We start from the raw sequence: 25,012 nt of genomic DNA, 5'->3' as shown, positions 1-25,012 counted from the left end.
AAGGGGGTTCCTGACTTCCTACTACTTATGCAACCTCTCCAATCTCCAGCATTCTCCACCTGCCCAAGCCACAGCAGATCTCTTGAGACGCTTTGAGGACGCCAAGCATGCCTCTGCTGTTTTGTTCATTGCTCTATCCTGTGCACTTTGAAGAGTGCTTATCACATAATAGGTGCTCAGTAAATATTTGTTTAAAGAATGAATGAACAAACATAGCATTGGATGACTATATGGTTGATGGGGCAAGGGATTGTGAATTACTGAGAAAGCAGAGCATGGTGTAGTGGAATCACAGACTGTTGCAGCTGAAAGCAAACTTCAATGGTCAAGTTGAATTTCTTTACTTTGAATATTGAGAACTTAAAACTCAGGAAGTTTAGGAAACTAGTCCAAGATTATATGGCTAGAAGCAGAGATAGTTCTAATTTATAGGGGCCTGAGGGTCTCATTCTAGTATTCTTTCTATACATCTTGCTAGGCTTTGGACTATTTTTTTGGCTACTGATAGTATAATTTTATTGAGGCCTCTATAACTTGGTTCAAACTTATTAATATAAATTTTCATTGAATTGAGAAGAATGTAATGTACAATAAATATATGATCTTTAGATTATCTCAGACTTTGTCTTGCTAGCAATAACCATCTTTCTTTCCTCTACTTTTATCTGATTTACTATATCCAGTGTCTCTAACCCATTTCCCTTTCTCACTCTACTGTGCTACTCTATCTGTTACTATTTCTTCTACTATTTTTATAGAGACTTCTGAATCTGTATCTTGAATCCAGATCTTCCTTCTGAGCTCCAGACTTGCCTTATAGTCATTTGTGCTCAGATGTCCAATGCAACTTGAAGATATTCCAAACTGAACCTCATCATCTCCTGCCTCTCTTCACTAGGATCCCTACTTCAACCACCCCTCCCTCTAACAATCCTATTCTTCCTCCTGCATTTCGTGGTCCATGGATGGTGCCACCACCAATTAAGTTGGTAAAGCAGCTCTGTGGGAATCACTCTTGAATCTTTCTTCTTGCCCTTCTACCATGTTGAATCCTTGCCAGATTGGGATGCTCCTTGCTCATAAATCTCTCTCCAATTTCTCTTTTTTCCCAACCCAAACACCACGTTCCCTGAATCAGTTTCTTGTGTCTCTTCGTTTGATGATTGCATTAAATCTTTATCTAGCATACCTTCCTCTAGTGTTCTACATTATTGCCACATCTTTTCAAAAAGCAAATCTTGTTATGCCTCTCCCTTGCTTAGAATTCCTTAACAATTCCCTATTGCTTCCAAGAATGACATCTTGAAGTCTTAATATGACACAAAATACCCTTTCTGATTTGACTTCTGCTAACCTTTATACCCTGAGGTAGTACAGGATTTTGGCTTTTCCCATCTTTTCTGGTCTCCAGCAGTGCTGAAACTTGCAGGTGTCCAGCTATGCCCTGCACTCTTACCGCCTCTTGGATTTTGCTTGACCGCTTGGTCCACCCCTCCTTCTGGCAAGCTAGGAGCTGTCTCTCCCGACGAGTCTCTGTGATCTGCCTCTTCTCCCCCAGACTGAGTTTGGGGCGCTCTTTGGTGTCCTTGTTGTGCTTGTCCAGACATCCATAACAGCACCACTGAACTGTTCAGTAGTTGTCAGGTTACCTATTGAACTCTTCCACTATATATTAAGACCCTGGCTCGATGGGCTGCATCCATATCTCTTGTTTATTCAGCGTTTAGAAGTATATCTGGCACATAAATGTTGACTGCACAAAGGACTAAACTAGAGATCTCAAGTACAGCATCTTATATGTGTACTGTCACTCAGCATATTTGATGATCATGACTGTGAAAGCTTGCCATGTCACCTCTGACTTGCCTTAGCTTTGGTCTAGCCCACTCATAGGGCTTCCCTGGGGTTTTGATTATAATTATTCTAATCCAATTATAGTTGCCATTTTTATAGCACTGAAATTTTATATAATACTTAGCAATACATTTTTTTTTTATAAAAGTATTTTTTTTTTTTAAGATTTTATTTTTTCCTTTTTCTCCCCAAAGCCCCCCGGTACATAGTTGTGTATTCTTCGTTGTGGGTTCCTCTAGTTGTGGCATGTGGGACGCTGCCTCAGCGTGGTCTGACGAGCAGTGCCATGTCCGCGCCCAGGATTCGAACCGACAAAACACTGGGCCGCCTACAGCGGAGCGTGCGAACTTAACCACTCGGCCACGGGGCCAGCCCCAGCAATACATTTTTAAATTCAACTCCACTCAAACAAACAAAACTTTTGAAGATATTATGATCACATTTCTACAAATGAGAGCACTGAGAAATAGAGAGGAAAAATGACTTGGCCAAGGTCACACACATGGGACGTAATGAACGAGGAATTTGAACCCAGTTCTTTTGGGTCTTTGTTAAGTGTCTTGCAGGTATCTCTGGATCTCTGCATTTTAGTTATTTTCTTTATGGTGTTGAAAAACTCTAACTCTTTGCTTTATACACTGCTTAGTTGTCTAGAGAAAAACATTCCAGAGAAAAAGCCTGTACTACCTCAGAGTATAAGGACAGAAGGGAAACTGAGAATGCTTTTATACAATGATGTTTTCATTTAAAGGATGATGGGAGAAGGAAGAAGAGAACAGATGAGAGAAAAAAAGGACAGTCAGTCAAAGGGAATTATTTTGGATATTAAGGGATGCGTGTGTTCAAGTTTGAATTGCAAACACAAAATTGTCTTTAACTGAAAATTATCAGAGTTCTAAAATTTCCTCACCCTGTTTTTTCTTTTTTTTCCAATTTGCTTTTCTCAATTTTCTTATTTTATCAAACAGAAAAACCTGTTACTGGAAGATAGCTACTCTGGTGATTTTTAGAACAACAGTAAATTGAGCACCAGAAATCACATAAGAAATACTGTTCTTATAAGACATTTTTTTAGGACAGATTTGCAGGCTCTAAAAATTATTCAAGCTCCACATCTAAACAAATGTTCAAGCCTTTGATGTGTTTTTAGTTGTTCAAAAGGTTAAATCAACATTCTGTATTATTTCTGCATTTCTTTTTTTGCTTTATAGTTGGTGTTACCACCAAGGACCCAGTTTTAGCCACAAGGCAAGACTGAAGGCTTGCGGCCAGTGCTACAATCAATGCTAATGTTGCTCTTTAGCCAGCTAGAAATTGGACCTGGGTATTTCTCTGGAGTCTGAAATCCTCGGGTCATAACACTAACATCTCCCAGCACACAGCCCAATCTTATTTAACCCTGCTTCTGGGCATTGTACATTTTAAAACTATTTCACTTTCCTGAACAGGCCTCCAACTGACTTATGCTCTGAGTATGAATTCTTTTTCTTTTCCATGTAAAAGTATATTACAAGAAGCAAGTCATAAGTCAAGAAGAATTAGGTGTATACACATACTTTGAAATAAATGGTGCAGAGACCTTATCTTAATTTGTTAAAGATGCAAATGGCTGATTACAAATTGATGCTATGGATAATTGAGTTTCAAATGTATTTAATAACTAAAGTGGAGGTGCAATTTCATATTTTGAAGATTTTACTTTTAATTACTGGCAAGACATCATCATTTTAGAGTAAAAATGGATTTATGGAAATCTTTATGGTATAGGAACAGCTTGAGTGGTCTTCTCAGGCATTGAAAAAGATGTGTTTGACTGTCATCTCCAACTGACCACAGGAATAGAGTAGGCATTTGTATATTAACTGTAACAATGAATAGCTGATGAGTTTTACTCATGTAAAACTGGTGAATCAAGTTCTCCCATTGGCTCCTGCCACGAGCATTTCTTTCTTGTATTCATCTGGTAGTTGTAGTTCATTTAGGTGACATTAAAAACTGTTGGATCTTTTATCCGAAGAGGAGTATGTCAATCTGAAAGATCATTTGGAAATATACTTTCCAGAGCACCTGTGTTGCACATGAAGATTTTCTGATCCTGGCTTCTTTGGTTGCTAACAGTAGAAATCTCCAAATGTATTAGTGGTATTTTGATGAAATTCTTGTCTACTAAAGAGGTCCTGACTGAAGTGTAGCCATTTTGAGGTTTGGAGCACAAGAAGTTGAATCAGAGACATAGTATTGGCCAGTGGTTGTAGGATGGGAATTCAAATTAGCATTCCATTTACAGGAGTTACTCATTTAACAAGGACTATTTAAATCATATGTAATGGACCTCAGGGGTTCATTTGCTCAGCATTCGCTCTGGTAGGCTTTCAATGCATGATCCCACTCCCATGACCACAGCAGGAGATGGCTGATCCAAATTGAGATGACCAGAATCTCGCTCACACAGGAATTGAGCTCCAGAATGGTAAGAAAGGATGGAAGGTGGTGGAAACCAACTAATGGTAACATATCCCTGAATTCCTGCCACAGAAGCCCCAGGAGCTGCAACCTGATACGTCCCGTCCCCTTCTTGAAACAGGAGAAACAGTCTTTTACCCTTTTAGAATTTTCTTAAGATAAGTGGAGTCTGTTTCTTTTTCTTGAAAACAAAGAATCCAAATTGGTTCGACCTATTCTATACCTAACGAAGGTATAAAATAGGGCTAATTAAGAAACTTAATTTTCACGTAATTGTGAAATATTTTTATTCACAAGAGATATTAACTTGTTAAAAGTTATTGCAATGAGGGACAATTGCTCATAGAATTGGTTGGAAACAAACTTGTGAAGTAGGCTAAAGTTATGCTGGAGTTTTCTATCTTGTCTTTCTGACCCTCTATTACGTCCTCCTGCCCTTGCCCCTCAAAATGCTTTTTGTAAGCCACTAAGAGTAGAGTGACCCTACCCCTCTAACCACCTAGCACTTTGGGTTTATGACTATTATACTGCTGTAATTACTAATAGCAGCTCCCTTCACTCTTAGTTTATGGCCACCTTACTTAAATGTTTTTATTAGCCTTGATAGAAACTTCTACCATTAGCCAAAGTTGAGATGATCAAGTGATTGGCAAATTACTGAATTTTCTGCCATCTTTTTGCTTTTAAAAGAAAATGGATTTAAAGAGCTCATACAACTCAGTAGCAAAAAGAGAAATAAACTGATTAAAAAATGGGCAGAAGATCTGAATAGACATTTTTCCAAGGAAGACATACAGATGGGCAACAGACACATGAAAAGATGCTCAACGTTACTAATCATCAGGGAAATGCAAATAAAAACCACAATGAGATATAGCCCCATGCCTGTTAGAATGGCTATTATCAAAAAGACAAGAGATAACAAATGCTGGCAAGGATGTGGAGAAAAGGGAACCCTTGTGCACTGTTGGTGGGAATGTAAATTGATGCAGCTGCTATGGAAAACAATATGGAGGTTCCTCAAAAAATAAAAAATAGATCTGCCAGATGATCCGGCAATTTCACTTCTCAGTATTTAACTGAAGAAAATGAAAACACTAACTCAAAAAGACATATGCATCCCCGTGTTGACTGCAGCATTATTTACAATAGCCAAGATATAGAGGCAACCCAAGTGTCCATGGATGGATGAATGGATAAAGAAAATGTGGTATATATGTATATATATATATATACAATGGAATATTACTCAACCATAAGAAAGAATGAAATCTTGCCATTTGTGATAACATGGATGGATATTGAAGACATTATGCTAAGTGAAATTAAGTCAGTCAGAGAGTGACAAATGCAGTATGATCTCACTATATGTGGAACCTGAAAAAATAAAAAAACAAGCTTATAGGGGCTGGCCCCGTGGCCGAGTGGTTAAGTTCGCGCGCTCCGCTGCAGGCAGCCCAGTGTTTCGTCGGTTCGAATCCTGGGTGCGGACATGGCTCTGCTCGTCAGACCACGCTGAGGCAGCGTCCCACATGCCACAACTAGAGGAACCCACAACGAAGAATACACAACTATCTACCGGGGGGCTTTGGGGAGAAAAAGGAAAAAAATAAAATCTTTAAAAAAAAAAAAAAAAAAAAAAAAAAAAACAAGCTTATAGATACAGAGAACAGATTGGTGGTTGCCAGAGGCTGGGGAGTGGAGGGCGGGTGAAACAGAGAAGGTGGTCAAAATGTACCAACTTCCAGTTATAAAATAAATAAGCCATGGGGATGTAATGTACAGCATGGTGACTATTGCTAGTAATACTGTATTGCTTACTGGAAGTTGTTAAGAAAGTAAATCTTAAAAGTTCTCACCACAAGGAAAAAAAATTCTGTAACTATGTATGGTGATAGATGTTAACTAGACTTATTGTGGTGATAATTTTGCAATATACACAAATATCAAATCATTATGTTGTACACCTGAAACTAATATAATGTTGTATGCCGATTATACCTCAATTTAAAAAAAAGGAAAATGACATGCTATTCAATGGGAATAAAGTTTCAGTCATACAAGATGAATAAGTTGTAGAGATCTGTTGTACAACATTGTACTATAGTTAACGATAGTGTATTGTGCACTTACAAATTTGTTAAAAGGGTACCTCTCAAGTTAAGTGTTCTTACCACAATAAAAAAAAGAAAAGAAAAGAAAAGAAAATAGCAGGCATTCAGAAGTATTTCTTTATTTTCTTCTCCTGACTGTTCCTCCTGACACCTACACCATTTTTTCTTTCAATCATCTTTTCTTGGCTTTACTTATATTTTTAATCACTTGGATTATTTATTATTCTCACGTTATTTATGACATAAATTGCTCTTGTCTTACCTCCTTTATTGGCCCTTTCAGCTTCTCTTACTTGTACCTAGAAAAACCCTAAAACTGGAGAAAGCCAAACATCTACTTCATCTGGTTCAAGCATCTTGGCTATAGAATACTACCAGAAAAAACATCACTTCACCACGTGCACATCACATAAAAATATTCTCCAACTACTTCTAGGCTCTAATACTACCAGTTGATCCTTCTTATGTACCAAGGAAGCTCTCTCCTTCATTCTCCTCCACAGCTGTGTCAAACTCTCACTTTTCTCTTCAATCCCCAGTCTGCCATCCCCACTCCTATTCTCATAGATGGTCTCATCAATTCCTTCTTCACCAAGAAAATAGAGATCATCAGGCAGGAACTGTCTGTGTGTCACCTTGCATTGAAACATGCATCCAGTGTTGCTACATCCAGATTAATCTCCAATACCCTTCCTTCCATGGACTTAGGGAAAGGGTAATTTCATTTTTGAGTTACGTTCATTTATTTGAGAACCTTATTCCTCTAGTATCCTTTCGCTCCTGTTTCTCTTATTATGGCTTTTCCTCTCTAGTAGTTTTGAGTTTTAATGCTCCCAGATACCCAAGTTTCAGCCATTCCAGAAAACTCACAGTTCTCCAATGTCCTTATGTCACATCTCTAAGTTTTCTCTGCAAAGTCCCCATCCTCCTCCACTTTTCTTATCCCTAAGTTCATCCTTCTTTGAAAGTCATCATTCTGTTTTTCTCTTGCTCCTCTAAGAAGTTTTTCCTCCCCCAACCCTGCCTCAGTCTTTGATGGGTGCTGCCACTCAGAATTCCCCCACATCATAGGCACAAATCAGCTTGGGTGGAAATGGTTTGCTAGTCTGCCTTTCCCATTATATCATAAATATTTTGAGAACAAGGGCTGCGATTCATCTCTCCGTCTCCAATGGTCTGCTCCAGAGTGGTGTTCTTTATCAATATGATACACAGTATCAGTTTCATGAAATATTTTCCCACACACTAACCTGAGAAAGCAAAAATACATAATTATAAGACATTTCTTTAGGATATATTAGGATAAAAATAATTATTTCTCTCACTTTGCTCCAAGATGAGTCACCATTAGGGGTGGCTCTCTAAAAATACAGAACTGGTTATGATAATGGAGATAAGGTCTGATCAAAAGAGTAGGAATGAATGTAGAATCACAGGAAAGACAGATGGATAAAGGAGAGACAGAGATGGTGACAAGAACCTTCAAGTATATGGGTTTTACTGAGGGTGTATTATATTTGAAGTTACGTAATGCTTCCCATGTACCCAGCCTTCCTTATGTATTAAGTCACTTAATCCTCATCAGAACCATGTGATGTAGGCACTGTTATTGACTGCATTTTACAAATGAAGAAATCATGACTCAGGTTGATAAGTGACATGCACAGTTACTAGGGGGTAAAGCTGGGATTTGAGCCCAGGCAGACTGACTCCGCAGCCCTTGCTCTTAACCACACAGCACAATTTCAGAGCAATGAAATTGTATGAACTGACAAGTAACTCAATTATTGAGCTAGTTAAAATCATACTTAACGTGAGCCACTTTCTTTAGTGAAATCATGAAGAGCCTTCATCCCATTGTAATTTGATCTTATTTCCTTTGTTTGAAATTTTTCTCCACTAGGTTCAGTTATAAATACATCAGTATTTTTCCAGGGTCCCAGTAACAGCTTATTAAGAAATGTGACTTCAAAAACACAGAAGATCTAGTTATCCAGCCATTGAATTTGGGGTATAAAAAAACCAAGACTTTGTCTCTAAAGACAGCATTTCCATATAAAATTGTTGCAACTATTGCCCTTCTTTGAAAAGCACACGTATTTGCTAATCTACCAAGTAAATCTACCTGTTTCCACTCTGTTTTAGTGTTTTTTTCCTGTATTAAATGCAGACAAACAGAAGAACCACAGCACCTCCAAAATGCCGCCACTTAATTCTCGTGTGCAATTTTCCTTATTGAAGATGTCTACCTTTAAACAAATTTGATGAGCTCTGTGAGGTTTTGACTTCAAAAAGGGCTCTTGAATTTTTAATCACCTTGCACAGGAACAATGTTTTCTTGGTGTGCCTTCCATTTCTCTTTTATATGGGGAAATTATACACATTTTTACTAAGTCATGAATTTCTGCTTGAAATTCCACCCTCAGTTCATGCCTGCCTGGCTTTATAAAAGTGGAATAAGTTTTACATGCTTCAGGGACTGTGCAGTGAAGGCAGGATCCAACAGAGATTTGCCCATATCTGACAAATGCCTGCTGTCAGATTTTCCCTTCTCTGTTTGACGTGATGGAATCCCTTACAAATATGTCGATTCAGACCAGCACGCTGCATACTAAATTATGAAAACAATATTCACATGTTAGCATCAAAAAAGTGGACTCATCATGTGGTATTGTTCTGAAGTGAAACCTTGGTGATGAGACAAGAAAAGAAGACTAGCCATCAATTATCTCAATATTTTGAAGGCTGTAGCATAGGGCGATGTTTGACTCTTGCTGCGGGATGGCGCGTTTGCTCTGATTCATGTGGATCTAACTATATGATTTTGGTTTTGATGACAGATGTTATAGGAATAATATTCAACTTTGTGATGTGTTCTAATATCCTTGGGGTAAAATGAATCTACATAGAATTGAAGAATATTGTAGTTGTATTTGTTAATTGAAGCTGCTGTGCGTTGTACTTTATTTCAGAACATCATGCCTGAACAGACAGAGAAGAATAGCAATTATTTTTTAGCAAATGTGAGACTTGCTTGCTGTATTCCTGGCATGTGGTGAGCCTCTAGACACACAGGGAAGGGAAAGGGGGGTCACAGACTGAGTTTTCACTTGCAGAATATACTTGTCATTTCTGGAAACCATTAATGTTTTATATGTGTCCTGTTCTAACAGTTTATGCACAGTAAACTGGCTTTAAGTATGATGGAGTTAAAGCGGATGTGTCTGAGACAATTGCAACATGTACAGTTATTCTCTCATTTTTCTATGATTCAACAATTTAGCCATTTTAAATCTTAACCCTTAGTAGAGTTTAAGATAAATAATAAATAGAAAAAGATAAAGAACAAATGAAGATATAGATGAAGATAAATAATTTTTTAAAACCCTTCGATATATACCCAGTGGAAGGGGTCACAATGACACATAACAACAGAGGGATTGTCCATGGGGAGTGAATACTCAGGGGCAAATGTCAGACAACTAAAACAACCAAACTGCTCTCTTTTTTAAAAATTAGCAATGGGAAATGAATTTTACAAGATGTTCTTCTGTCCAAACCCTCCTGAAAACAACTTCAAGATTAACTCTTAAGTATATTTTAATCATGTTGCTATATTGATAAAACAACATAAATGGCCTTCCATTTCCTAAAGAACAATGGCTACATGTCACACTGATATGCAAGGTCTTTCTCAAACAGGCTGGTGAATCTAATTCCCTAGGTGGACTCTCCTGGTCTTAGCTTTGGGTTTCTACTAAAATGCACCTGCAATTACGGTGTCTAGCCTGTCAGAGAACCTCTTATCCATTGTTAATAATAATTGCTAACAGTTTTTGAGCATTTATAATGTGCCTGTCATTGCACTTGCCGCTTTCCATCATTATCTCCTTTATCTCGTTTATCTCATCACAATAACACTGCAGTGGGTCTTATTATTTTCCCCACGATGAGCGTTAGACCCACAGATGCATGGAACTTCCTCGAGGCTGCAGAGCTCAAGTATAAGGCATCCAGTCTGACTCTAGTTACAAGTGATCAAACCACTAACAGCACTGCTTCCATTTCGCTTCAGTTTTTCTACACAATATCTCTTTGGATTCTGCCTTTGACGACCCTCTTGGGCTTGCTGTCCCGGCTGGTCTGTCTGTATGACTTTCTGTTTTGCCCCTGAGCACTGTCTCATTTCAAACTTGGCTTCACATTTTCTAGTCCTTACACCACCTGCAGATCCAATCTGACCTCCACTTTCTTCTGGGGGTGCCCTGTATGCCCGTATCCTGAAGAAGCATTATGTTAAGTCATCTCTGCATCATCATATTCATTGATTTTTTCCTTCATTTGCCTGGAAGGCTTGGACCTTAACCTTTGATCGAATGAATTCCATTTCTGTGGCCTTCTGAGAGCAGCATTTTTCTGGTTCTTTTCCTTTCTCTCTGAGTTCTCTTTTTATCTGTCTGCAGGCTCCTCCTCCTTTTGTCTGCTAAACTCTGGTACTCGGAAAGGTCCTGAACCTTTCATTGTATCTCTTCACTTCCCGCTCTCACTCTTTAGAAATCCCACCCACTCCCATAGTTTGTGATTGTTGGCTGGATGATTCTGGAATCTGGGCTCTCTCCCAGAACCTATCATGCAGTGCCTTGCTTTTATTTGTCAGCTGATTGTTTCCACCTCAACCCTATATTTCTGTAGCCAATCTTATGGTCTGCACATATATATCCCTGTCTTTGCCTAAATCTCCTCCTCCTTTTAACCCTCCTATTTTTTTAATGCTCTTACAAGTATATCAGATAACTGGGCTCCAATTTCAGTAGAATTTGATTTCTCCCTATCTTTCATATATTGAATAACAATGATAATTAATGCTTATTCTACTATTACTATATATCCGAAAGTGTTCTAAGTTTTTACATGAATTATCTCATTTAAATACTTAAACTGTGACGTAGCTATTCATTGTTATCCCCACTTTATGGTTAGAGACCCAATCAATCATGCAGTCCTTTGATTTCTTGGTCACAAACTCGCCCTTATCCATCCCTTCTGTCAATGCTATTAGCAGTGGTAGTTTATATGGGTATTACCCCAATCTTGAACTGGTCATCTTTCCTCCAGACCTACCTTCCTCCCCTCAACAATACAGTACGCGTACTTACTCAGGGTTATTCTTCCTAAAATATTGCTTTGATAATGAACTTTCTGGCCCTGAGAACTTTACGTGACTTCTTTTGTTTTGTGTATTATAGTCCAATTTTTTTCCCTCATTTTCAAATCTACCACAATATTTCCAAACTTATTTTCTACTGCCATGCCACAAAAGCTGGAGTCAAATTAATTTCTTCCAACGTCTTTTCAACGTTCAAAGTTATTTCTGTCTCACCTTCCTGCTTTGATTATTTCTTTCTTAGGGTGTGAATGCCATGCATCTCCCTCTTCCTCGCTCCTATCCATGTCCATAGAAATCTTATATAGCACCAAGGCTGGGCTTGACTGCCACTTTGCACTTTAAGTGCCCAAACAAAAGGGATGTCCCTTTTCTGAAATTTCACAGGGCCTTTGGACCACTCACATAAAAACTATTTATTGCCTTGTTTGTGGCCATTTTTGTATGTTCCTTTTCTTCCTACTAGGCTGTAAACCTCTGGGGGAGTCTTAGCTGTCACATTTGCCATGTATTCCCCTTGGCATAGGAGAGATATTTTTACGACAGCAACGCTTAGAAAATATTTGACTAGAGGAATGAATGAAAAATCTCCTTTATGATGTATCGGTTCTCTTGGTTCTGAACTTTTTGGGCATAGTTCCTTTTCAAAATCTGATGAGGATTTTTAGCCAGAAAAAAGAGAACTACACATAGGGGCAGGGTTTTGTACAAACTTCAGTGCATTTCTGGAGCCCCTGAAGCCAATCTAGGTAAAGAAACTTTCCGTTCCAAGCATCCACGTATTTTATGGTTTGCAGTTAGGTAGCATAAAAATGGGGGTCACCTAAACTGGGAGACGTCCTTTTAGACTTCTATGCCAAGTTTTCGAAACTCCAAACAACACTGCTGTGTCTGCCTCAGCGGGATGTGAGGTAATGATAAATACATCTGGAAGTGTTTATTGGCACAGACATTCAGGACTCAGGATACATGGCAGATAAGGTAGTGTATTAGGAGTACCGGAAATTATAAAGACAAAAAAATTAGTCTTACTCTATGAGGCTATAATTTTTATATTCCAATCAGGTGGAGAATGAAGAACTTCAGCCGTGTATGCAGGGCACATTTGTGTACCTTACTATAAATAAGACTCCTATCTACTCCACAATCCTTTCTTCCAAGATCCTTAATGAAAAGAGGCAACAAGGCCACTAACCTTGTGAGTGACTGTACAAAATTATATGTGGCTATTCCTTCTCCTCTTACCAGTGGTCCTTATCTGTGTTCTCTGGAGAAAGCTGCAGTGAATCTGAAATACAGATGTAACCGTCAGCCCTACTATTCCATCAATATAAGGGGATCAGAAGATGGACCAAAGTTCAAGATAAGGAAAATAGGAGGTAGAAGAAGAATGAGCTTGACACTGTAACTCTGTGTGTGTCATAGTGGCTGGCTGAGGAGCTTACATTTGAAGTGTGGCCTTTCTGAATCGTGTGCTAGCTTCCTGGTTTAGCCACACAGTTAATGCCTTGAGAGTGATCCAAAGACTTTCTCCTTCCATTGCTTCTTTCAACTGCTCCTGGCCTTGCAAGAGAGCCCTATTTGAAGTTATATTTCTAATACAAAGAATGATTGACAAAAGCCAAGCATTTAAGTGTATTCATCTTAACTTCACTTTGTAAAGGCTGAAGGTAGATGGGCATTATGGGAGGCAACATCGTGGAGGGGCCGATGGAGTGAACAACCAATTAACCACATGCATTAAGTACAAATGGTGGCTACACACTAGATGTTGGATATCCAGAAATGAGTAAGACATAATTTGTGTCTTCAAGGAGGTCCGAATCCAGAAAAAGAGGCAGATACATTAATATAAAAGACTTTTGTAAGAGCAGTGACTCATATATTCACTGGCCATTGTGGGAGCACAGAGAAGGAGCAGCTCAACCAAACTGAGTGGGTTAGGGAAGATCTTAAAAGAACCACCATCACCACCACCATAAAAATTCACTTACAAAATACCTAACATTTGTGACGTTATGTTGATGCTTTACCGACAGGCATATATAGAAGGGATTCTGGTCCTCTAAGTCCTCATAAATTAACATAAACATACTGACTTAAAATGAAGTGTAAGTAAGATATGTTTATGGCAGTAGCACTTGGCTCAGAGAGTTGTGTCTATAGAAGGTAGATAGTTCTGGGTGTGTGGGATATGTGTGTGTGTGTATGTGTGTCTGTTTATTCCTTAGGTTCTCTGACCAGTCTACAAATAAAGGTCCTAATTAATGCAAATTGTTATGATGTGATGGAGACCACTGAAAATGGTTTAAAACCATTAATTTACACAAAGATCTGTGCAGCTACTTTCAGATAGGAATACCTTTTGCTCTCTGATGAACTGATATGCATGTGAGAGAGTTAACGTCACCTTCCAAGTCTCTGGAGCAATCTATCCCACTGTCACATCTTTCTTTTGAGCCATGACATTCTGCAAAAGTGATTATAATTCTTTCTCCCGTTATTTCACAAAGGTCGTACTGTCAAGCACTCTCTAGGATGCATATTTTTACGATTTGGCTTCCTCTCCGGAATCATGAACTCTTCAGATGCCACGATAATGGACCTGAAAGTCATCTATGAGCTGGTGATTCTATTAAGATGAATAACAGGTATTCTAATTTCTAGTTATAATATTTTTAGTGATTATATCTTTCCACACTTCTCCTCCTGACAGATGAAACATTGTAGTTAGAGAATGGACCTCTGGCCTATTTCCCAAGGAAGTAACAAGTATCTTTAGAAATTTTTAATTAAAGATAGAAAATTTGGGTTAATAGAGTGGGAATATATGTAATAAAGTTATATAGCTTCAGTTAGACCTTAGAAAAAGAACACACATCAGTGAAAATTTGACTTAGTTTTAGAATAAAATGCTGTGTAAACTTAACTACAGTTTATGCATCGACATAAATAGTTGGCCTGCTGACTTGATCTCATATTCCGTCATTTGCAATTATGTTGTGGGCCTTTTTGCCTTGAGAAACATAGTTAGTCTGTCTGTCTGTCTGTCTATCTATCTATCATCTATCATCTCTATCTATCTAATCTGTCTATCCTCTTTTATAGATAATTTTGAATCTATTTATACACATATATGCACCATTAGCTTATGTTAAAATTAATATTAAAAACACTTAAAAGGACAATATTCTATTGCATTTCTGTTGGATAACAACTATAATAAATTTAACCATCTTACAAAAGGTGAAAGTACACGTTAAAGTTATTCCTGTTGTCTCTGCCTCTTTTCTGCTAATTTTGGGATTTCCCTTTGTGTTGAAGCTGATTAGAAATGAATGAATTTACACATTCAATTCCTCAGCTTTCCAAATATGAAGACTATGATAGCAAAAGATTTTTTTCAAACAACATATCCCATGATATAAATATGTGCCAGGTCAGTTTCCTTGCTATATTTTGAAATAGGTCTAATTCAAAAGCGTTTTAGAGCAGAACATTGTGCATTTGACAGTAATTGTAGCTGATTTTCCTAATGCACTGATGTAGCATGTCAAATCTCACACAGCTAGTTAAATTCTGGGAAAGAAATTAAATTTGGCAATAGTTGGGATTTCTTTCTCCTTGCAATTAGAGAAAACTCTCCTTGTTATGCTTCATGTGCAAAATACACATTGCTTTCTTTAGCATCACTTAAGGGTACTCTAATTTTTGTTAAATTCTAACCAACTTATTTTATCCTTTTATCAGTTTCCGTTTCAACCCCCATTCTGACTTTGAAATACTTGTCCAAATTCAATATGGAATTAAATGCAGAAAAGAAATCGTTTCATCTTTCTGTCCTTTCTTTTTTAAAGACGTTTTTCTGCTTCCACGAGGACTGTCTCCTGCCCAAAGCATGTTTTGAGGAGCAGTGAACAATAGACATTGCATCTCTCTTAAAAAGTAAACAATTTATATTGCCCAGAGGTTTTTTTTGTTGTGAAGTAAATCATGAAAGGAAATGCACAAACTATTTTGGTCTTCTGAAGGCTGGTTATGTCAGGCATGTGTTCTAAATGAATGAAGAGGTTTAGAAGATTGAGGTGTTAATATTTAAACTCTATCCAGGGAACCAAATTTAGATTTGTACCTGTTGGTCAATAAAATAGAATTGCTAAAAAATATTCTCTTCTGCACCCCATCGCCCTATTTTGCGCATGCTTGAGAGGGTATAAAAGTGGACGCAGCCCAGGCAGCTGCAGCAGGCTTGGTAAAGTGTGTGCAATAGTGCTATATGACAGGACTCTAATACAGTAAGTAATACAAGTACAGAAACGACCTATGTGAAACATATTGCCCCTGCTACACATGTCAGGAAATGGACTTTGATCGATGGTGTCACAGCACAAAACCTCATACTAAAACTTTGTAATTATGATGACAGTATAGAAGTGTACACAGCCTTGCCAACAGTGTTAGTGGCTTTTGTAATTAACAAATGGGCAATGCACGTAAATTCTGTATGCTGCTCAAGCTTCACAAATGTTTCTGGTGGCTGCCATCAGCGTGTACGGAAGCAGGAGGCATGACAGATCTGGTGATCATCCCCTCTGAGAGGTGGAGGCATTCTCCGAGGGTGGTGATCTGCAGACAACCACACCACCTGGAGTGGCCACACTGCTACCCTATAAATTCATTCATGTGGGAGGAAAACGTGTCCATTTGTGCTGGAAGAGGAAGTTGCGGTTTAGAATACTAAATAGGGACATCTCTGGCTGTGGTTATACACGCTAAACCCTATGGGACACTCACGCATAAATTGGAATACTTTGTCGTTTAAACAACTTCATAAACTTAAGGAAAAAAAATCCCACACCCAACAAACGTTCACAGCATTTCTGTAGAAGCATTTGCTGACAGTGAAAGTGGCAAAATTGCTAGGTTTAAATTGTTTAGAGAAGTGGTTTGCTTTGAAAGATGAGTGATCTGATTTAGAAAAAGTTGGCTACAAATTCTGGTTTTTCAAAAAGTGAATTTGCAAACTGAGTTAAGACACATGGGGCATTTTTATTTGCTCACTTTTGGTTATTGCAGAACTGTCTTATAAAGAAAAGAGAGAAAATCACACAGAGCACCACCAAACCTGTGCAATTTTCCCATATTTCTTCGTTATCTTAGCCCATAACAAGTTTTAAGAAAGTTGAATGCAATTTTGAAAAAAACCAATTATGATAGCAAATGCTTACAAGGAATTTCTACACTTTCTATAATTTAAAGCAGTTTCTATAATTAAAAGTCTTTTATAGTAAATAAGTCTCTTTCTTCACTATATATTTGCCAATGAACATACCAAAATCACTAACTGTTTCAACATCTTACAGAAACAGCTTGAGTCAGAATCATCTACATATTCCCGTGTGTGTGTGTTTGTGATTGTGTTTGTGTCTGTGTGGTAAAACTTAGGTGTATATAATTGCAAGAATTTCACATTTTAAAATATATTATGCTTTGCATTGGTGAGAAGATTGATTTTTCCCCCTAGATGAAATTTAGAGGTTGTTAAAGTTTTGAATCTATTTTTTAAAAAGTGGAAATTTACTCAGAGATCAGAAAATGATAATGCCAAATATGTTTCTTTTCTTTTTAAATGAAATTATAATCCACCTACCTTGTTTTTCTTATTTATTTCCTTTCTATGCCTTTTAGTTTTAAACATAAAGTAAAGAGTAATACTACATTTGATTTAACCTTGAATTTCCAAGTTAAAATTAGTTAAACATGCAGAAACATTTGAGCTCTGTGAGGTCTAAGATTGTGCTTGTCTTGTTCACCCTTGGTCTCTCATAATGGTTAACATGTATTGAAAGACTGCTTTGTGCCAGACGTTATTCACAGCACATTCATGTAATGTCTTGTGTGGTCTTCTTGACCATTGTTCTTTTATGCCTCCGCGTAGCAGGATTAAAATCTCCAGAGGCCCTTGGCACTGAGAAAGTTTACAGTGTTTCATCTCCTACTCTTTAATATATGTAATTCATTTTTTTTTTAAAGAAGAAGGGTAAATTAAGCTCAAAGGCATAAAACTTTCATAAATACTGAAATTCATTGTTTCCTTTTTTTTAGTTTTCCGATTTTTCTGATGGCCAAAATATAAGTAATTTCCTCAAAGTTGAAGTTTACTTATTTTTAATTCCCCCCTTAGCTAATGTATTCAATATGTGATTAATTCGCCTTCTATGAAATTCATTTATGACCCTCAGTGCCTAGAACAGTCCTGGAGACATGTTAGTGCCAGCTGATACAGTGATAGAAACGAGTATATGACATTGCCCCCGTTTTCCACTAGTTGGAGAGACAAGGTGTATACAGTCTTGTGAAAAGCTTAAAAATAAGAGAACATTTTAAAGGAATACCAAGAAGAACTTACTTACAAAACAGCATTCATTTCCATGTCACTCATTTTTTCATTCTTTTCTTGTTTTACTTTTTTCTGTTTCCAGTGTATGTGTTGCTCTGTGTATAGAGTTTGGGAAACGGTCACATACCAAGGAATCAAATACGGGTGGCAAGCAAATGATACAAAATAAATAAAAGAAAATACACATTCCAAGTCCTAATAAGATTGACATTTTTCAGCATCAGCAGAGTAGAGTGAAAAGTGCCCCCACATAGCAGTCAGAGCACTGGGTCCCATTCTGGAGCTGCTGTTGAGTAGCTTGGGATAAGCTACTTAAATTTTCTGGCCCTCAGTTTATTTATCTGTAAAATAATACTGCTGGGTAGTGGTTAGCAATGATGCCTGCGGTAGAGCCTTCCTCTAGTGTTCTCTTTAGTATGTTCCTTTTCCTCCTATTTCCCTCTTCCAGAGATAACTTTCAGAAGCATTGGGAGTATCAACTTATGAGAAAATGGAAATTAAAATTTAAATATAAATAGGTGAGGATTATGGTTTTTTATTCAGTGATTTCTGCCTTCATGTACTGAGTCTGTACCTCTGGCGTGTAGTTGTGCTAATGCAAAGATGAAGAAGGTAGAATCTTGGTCCAAGCACAGTTCTAGAACATGACCAATGAGAGAAGCCAGGGTTGTGCTATAGAATCTTTGAAGTGAAGAAAGTGGAATGAGGGAGGACTTCATGGCAGAGTTGACATTTGGAATGGGTCTTTTAATCAATCAATTATCATTGCATCTGTATGTAACATTTACTACATGCAGCCCATTGTGTGCTAGTCAGCGTAGGAAACCCACACAAGAAGATACAGACCCAGACTTCATTTGCACCAAGTGAATTTTCCAGGAAAGTGTGAAATTTAATTTTAAAATATTGCTTCTGAATTTTCTTAGTATCTGAAATTCAGATAAAGACATTAATAAATTCATAGGATTTTTAATAATTCATATTTTATTGGGAAAAGTACAAAGTCATTTCCATTTTCTTAATCTAATAAAATTTCTCTCTCCCTTGTATTGATGTTCATTTAGCGATATGACCTATAATTTCGTGTTGGAAGAGACATTACTGCATCCCATAGAATGAAGTTTACTATTCCCTCTTCTTTGCACAGTCACGCTCTGCTTGCAACTTTTGGTTTATGGGCTTTTCCTCTCATGAGAGTACTAACTTGAATGTGTTCTATGAAATGTCACATTGTCCAAAAACTGGTTTTTTCAGCTTTCGTGAAGCAGATTCTATAGTCCATGGGTTCCACCTGGTAAGTTTTTCCTCCGGGTGCATCTCTGCTCATGGAGCATCACAGACTGTGCACAGCTCTGCCTTTAATGGATGTTACTACATTTCCTCACTGACTGATTTTTATTAGTTTCAAAAGATAACAGCATATGCATTCACACACGCTGATGTTTCTGAAGGGCATTGTGATGAAAGATTAGAGTGCTTTTTGCCTTCTTCCTGATCAAACAGTACGTCTTAGTGAGCATGGATGCATTTAGTTTTGTGTCGCCCAAAAGAAAGAAATCTGTTGACATTGTTACTTATCACTCAGCTTCATTCAATCTTAATGCCAAAGGCTGCTTGTTTGGTTAGTAACTGTTGAGATCATGAGGTTAGATATCACATAAAATTCAGGATATTCAGAAGGTAACACTAATCCAGAATTTATTTGGGAGAGGGAAGAGGGAAGGAGCCTATGATTTAAGCACAGGTGTTTAATGGCCACCTATGGAATTAGGTTCACCTTATAACAGTGAAAAATTCTACCTAGGGAACTGAAAATTAACACAGATTGTAGGTGTTCATTATAATGAATGCCAATGAGAGAAAGAACAATTCTGAAATTTTTACAAAATTAACTCAGCTGCACCTGGCAAGCAGTATATCATAAAAGACTTTAGCACACATATTGGCAGCAACGTAAAAGAGCAAAAGGAAATCACCAGGCTTGGTGAGATTGGAAAATTGAAACTCCACGGCATCTATCACGGATAGTGAAACAAATTTTTCAGAAAAAATTTCCCTTTCTTTCCAAGCAAGATGAATCACAGTTTCATTTAAGACATTGAGATCTGAGGGATGTTTCAAATCCTCAATTCTAGCTTCTATAATGGCTTATTTATGCAGTTATGTCAAACAATCTAAGTATAATGTATGAAAACATTGGCATCAGTCCAAGCCATGTGAAGCACTAGGAAGTCTGTCTGCAAAAGTATCAGGGCTTTCCTTTGGGGCCTGGAAATCTAATCTTAAACAGACAATGTGTGCAGCACATAAGGAACAACTTCTGATGTCATGTTCACTCTACAAGCATGTATGGTGCTCCTGCAATGTGCTGGATACTGTCAGTAATACACTCAGTCTGTGATAACATGAATAAAATGCTTAAACTGTGGGCCCTTCCCTCAAGCTGTTTATGGTCTGATAACATAAGATAATCTTCAACATCCTCCAGCTGCACAGGACATGATCTGTATAGGAAAGAAAAATAGTACCCAAATGGTTCTTGCATAGCCAGTTTAAGATGGTGTTACAGTGGGCAGAAAGCCTGCAATTCACAACTTGAAGGGTCATTGAAGAAGTGTTAACTAAAGATGATGGAAAACCCATATGACAGAAATTCATATAGTTTCTTTCTCATTGGTTTTATCATCTGATACTTTCAACATCTTGGTGAGAAAGGGTCAGGATCTTCAGGCGTAAGTATCAGAAATCCCCACTCTCGTTGACTTAGATAAAAAAGCAAAAGTTATGGGCTCACATACTTGAAAAATCCAGGGGTAGGTCTGGATGCAGCACTGGATCTCTTCATATCTTGGGCCTGCTTTCCAGGGCAGTGGCCTCAAGCCCAGGCTCCACATGCCGACGTCTGGTCCAAACTCAGTGGAAAAGAGCCTCTCTTCCCAGAAGCTCCCAGACAAGTCCTTGAACTCCAGTTAAATGGTCATGTGCACATCATACTCCTCACTCTGCTTTCTTCTGCTCTCCTGTCCTGTCTTCTCTCTCTATAGCTGACCCTTGGTGATCACATCTGACCTATAACTTCAACTACCACCTGCATGCTCATGACTCTCAAGTCTACCTTTGGAGTTCCTGTAGTATTCCTGAACCACAGCCATATGTGTGAAACTGCCCACGAGAAATCTTTACCGGATGTCCCAGAGGTACTAGATATTGGGAAAGCTTCATTATATAGACTGTCACCTGCTGCTTTCCAAGAGCAGGTGTGCGACTGTACAGAGTGGATTTTAAGGGGAGGAGTGTGTGTGTGTAAGCAATAGAGTCTGAGAGACCTGAGGTTATACTTTGCTTCTATACTTACTACACTAAACGTCAGTTTCATCATTTGAAAATGAACCCAATAGTACTTATAAACCATGTTGCAAGGATTACTAAAGGTTATATATGCAAAGATTTCATTTGGGTGTTGGAAATATAATGGACTAAGGCGGGTTGACTCTGATGGATGTGATTATTGGAGTGCTCTGCTGGGAAGGATTATGAAGCACTGTCCCAGCTTATCAGGAAAGGGATTTGTGATTGGTCTTGATGTCCAAGCTGGGCATGAGAAGAGGAAGAGGCAGTCCTCGTGCCTCATACTTGCTTCTGTGACAGGCACTCAAGGAATAGAGGCCAAGATTCATATGTTCACTTGTGGTAGTTATTATTCCCTTCTTATTGTATAACACCAACGTCTACTGAGATTTTTAGGACATAACATTTTCTTTCCTTTCTTAATCTTTTATATTCAACATGTGATGAAAGTCCCTCATTTTTGCCTTATTCTATCTGTAAGCACCTCCTCCTTTCTATTCATACAGCCAATGCCTTAAGTCATTCTCCGTTTATTTCTCACATGGTTCAGTGAAATTATTGGCCTTCCTGCCTCCAGTTTTGTTTCTCACTTTAGACCTTGCTGCCAAGAGAATTTTTCTAAATTGAAAAATCTCAACTCCTTATCATGGCACGTATGATCTTTTCTCATCTAAACTTTGTCCTTTCAATTTCGCTATTGCTGACCTCACCAAGTAGCCCATTCTCTATTCACATTGATTTCTCTTTAACTCACAATTACTCCAAATCTCTCCCAGGCTGCTCCCCCTTCCTCGAAGCTACCTGTTTTCTCCTTTGTCTATTTACTGGTTGTTTACTATTCAATCTTAGCCCAGAAACATCTCCCCAAAGCAGATTTCACTGTCCCGTTATATACCTTTCCTATGAAATAACAAAACCTCTATTATATTAGCAACTCATTCGTTCATTCATTTAATCTTTCATACATAAGTTCACTCATTTGTTCAACAATGTATTTAATATTAGCTAAGAACTTTTCTAGGCATTAGAGATACAGCTGTAAATAAGATAGACAATGGCCCTTTCTCATGAAGTTTACATTATACTGATGGTGGTGGTGGGGGTTACATACTTTAAATGGTCATTTTTCAGGAAAGCCATGGTTTCCATGGAGAAATGGGGAAACTCCAGGGCATATGAAAATTAATAATCTGGGGCTTGGAACAGAAATGTTAGAAGTTCTATTTACATTTTTATCTGATGCCTTTTAAATTCCAATTTTGTGTGTATTTTATAACACATTTTCCATATTAAAAAATTTTGTAAAATAACTTAATATTTATGTAATATACTACTATTTCCTATTGTGTGTTCTTTGTGTCAATTGAGTTTGGGCTAAGGTGGGTTAGGCAACATTAAACGGGTTTCTGTTGTAGCAGAATTTTTCATAACTTACGACTTTTCAAGAGATAGATATAATGCTCTGTTTGCCTCAACCCTGGAACACTAGATTTCTTTTCTTTCCCCCATGATAGTCATTCTAGTGCAGGAAAAATGGCTTCCGACTGTAGTATTAATTTGCATTTCCATGGTGTGTAATGGCATTAAATACCTTTTCATGTGTTATTCGCCAGTTACCTTGTTTTGTTAGGTGTATGTTTAAATATCCTGCACACTTTTTATTGGGTTGTTTATTCTTAATTTATGGGAAACATTAAAATATTCTGAACTCGAGTCATTTGTCAGATATATGTTTTGTGAACGGCATCTCTTTGTCTCTGGCTTGCCTTTCATTTTCCTAATTGTGACTTTTGAAAAGGAGGAGTTCTTAATTTTTATTAAGTTCAATTTATTTTTTTCTTTAAGGATTTATGCTATTTCTGTCTCAAGGAAATCTTTGTCTTCCACAACGTGATTAAAATTTTCTCTTATGTTTTCTTCTACAAGCTTTTTAGTTTTACCTTTCACATTTAGATCTGTGATCCATCTTAAATTAATCTTGTGCAAGCCCTGAGGCAGGGATCAGGTTTCATTATATTTCGTGTGTGTATCTGGGTGTTCCATCACCATTGTTAAAAAGTTTTCTTTCTCCACTGAATTCCCATGATGTCTTTGTCAAAAGTCAATTTTTTGGTGTATGTGTGGGTCTATTTCTAGACTCCCTAATTTGTTCCATTGATACATTATATACCTTTCTGTCAATACCACACCATCTTGATTACTATAGTTTTATAGTAAGTCCTGATATCGGGTAGCGTGTCATCTAATTTTGCTCTCATTTTAAAAGATTATTTTTGGAGAACTCCATTTCTGAGAAGATGGACTTGATACCATTTGCCCTAGTCCTCCCACTAAGTACAACTAACAACCCTGAACATTTAATAAAAAAACAAATACAAGAAGATTCCGAAAGGAGGAGAAAAGAAGGCATACCAACCAGGGACCTCAAGGCCAAGGAATGACACTGTGGTGATGTCCATAGGCATTTTATTTTGGCCACATATGTTCAACACTTGGAACTGAAGAAATGAGAAACCCAGAAAGTCCCATGGGCACAGACAATAAAAACAACAAAACCTCACTCTCTAGCTGAAAGACCAGGAAAAGGGCAGCTGATCAAGACAGAAAATTTTTAAACAATGATAGCTCTATTTCATCAAAATGCCACAGAAAATGAAATAGGTGTTAATCTAGCAAAATATGTACAAGACGTAGATGCTGAAAATTATGAAATGCTGATGTAGGAAATCAAGGAAGACCTAAATAAATAGAAAGAAAACTGTTCATCGATTGATTGGAAGACTCGACATAGTAACGAAGTCAATTCTTCCCAAATTGATGTACCGGTTCAATGCAATTCTTATCAAAATCCCTGCCTGACTTCAAGACTCATTATGTAGTTATAGTAATCAAGACTCTGTGACATTGGTAAGGGATAGATCAAGAGAAAAGAATAGAGAACTCAGAAATCAATCCACAAAAAATACCCAACTTCCGTTTGATGTAGATGCTTAACCAATTCAATGAAGAAAAGATAGCCATTTGAACACACGCTGCTGGAGCAATTGGATATCCACAGGCAGAAAAGTGAAAGCTGACCTAAGTCTCACACCTTATACAAATATTATCTCAAATGGATCATGGGCTTAAATGTAAAATGTAAAGTTATAAAACTTTTAGAGACAACATAGGAGAAAATGAGTATTTGGGGGCAAGCAAAGAGTTCTTAGACTTGACGCTAAAAGAACAATTCATAAAAGGCAAAATTGGTAAATTGAGCTTCATCACAATGAAAAATATTATGATCTGCAAAAGATTCTGGTAAGATGATAAAAAGACAACCTGTATACTAGGAGAAAATGTCTGCAAATCACATATCTGACAAAGGACTAGTATCTAGACTATATCAAGAACTCGCAATAGTCAACAGTGAAACACCAATCTAATTAAAAAATAGGTGAAAGACATGAAGTGATCAAAGATGACATATAGATACCAAAAAACCACATGAAAAGATTTCACCATAATTAGCCATTAGAGAAACACAAATTAAAACCATGAATATCACCACATACCTGTCAAAATTGGGTATATGAGTTAGGATGCATAATGAACAGGTCACTTATGCTCTTTATTTTTTTCACTATTTTTCCTTCTCTTTTTTAGATTGAGTAATTTCTATAGATCACT

General features: G+C 37.5%; 1 long non-coding RNA gene across 3 annotated transcripts in view; it reads left to right on the top strand.

Moving 5' to 3' along the window:
* Nucleotides 1-23,716, top strand: part of LOC139073358 (uncharacterized) — a 201,748-nt gene extending 178,032 nt beyond the window's left edge. For all 3 annotated transcript variants that reach the window (XR_011522009.1, XR_011522011.1, XR_011522010.1), the window contains 2 exons: nt 14,109-14,246; nt 21,040-23,716. This is a non-coding gene — a long non-coding RNA (uncharacterized lncRNA). The remainder of the gene's footprint in view (nt 1-14,108; nt 14,247-21,039) is intronic.
* The last annotated feature ends 1,296 nt before the right edge of the window (nt 23,717-25,012 follow it).

This window comes from Equus przewalskii, chromosome 9, assembly GCF_037783145.1.
Source record: "Equus przewalskii isolate Varuska chromosome 9, EquPr2, whole genome shotgun sequence".
Lineage (NCBI taxonomy): Eukaryota > Metazoa > Chordata > Mammalia > Perissodactyla > Equidae > Equus > Equus przewalskii.
The sequence above is the reverse complement of the archived record's forward strand: the minus strand, read 5'-3'. Positions and strand labels throughout refer to the sequence as shown.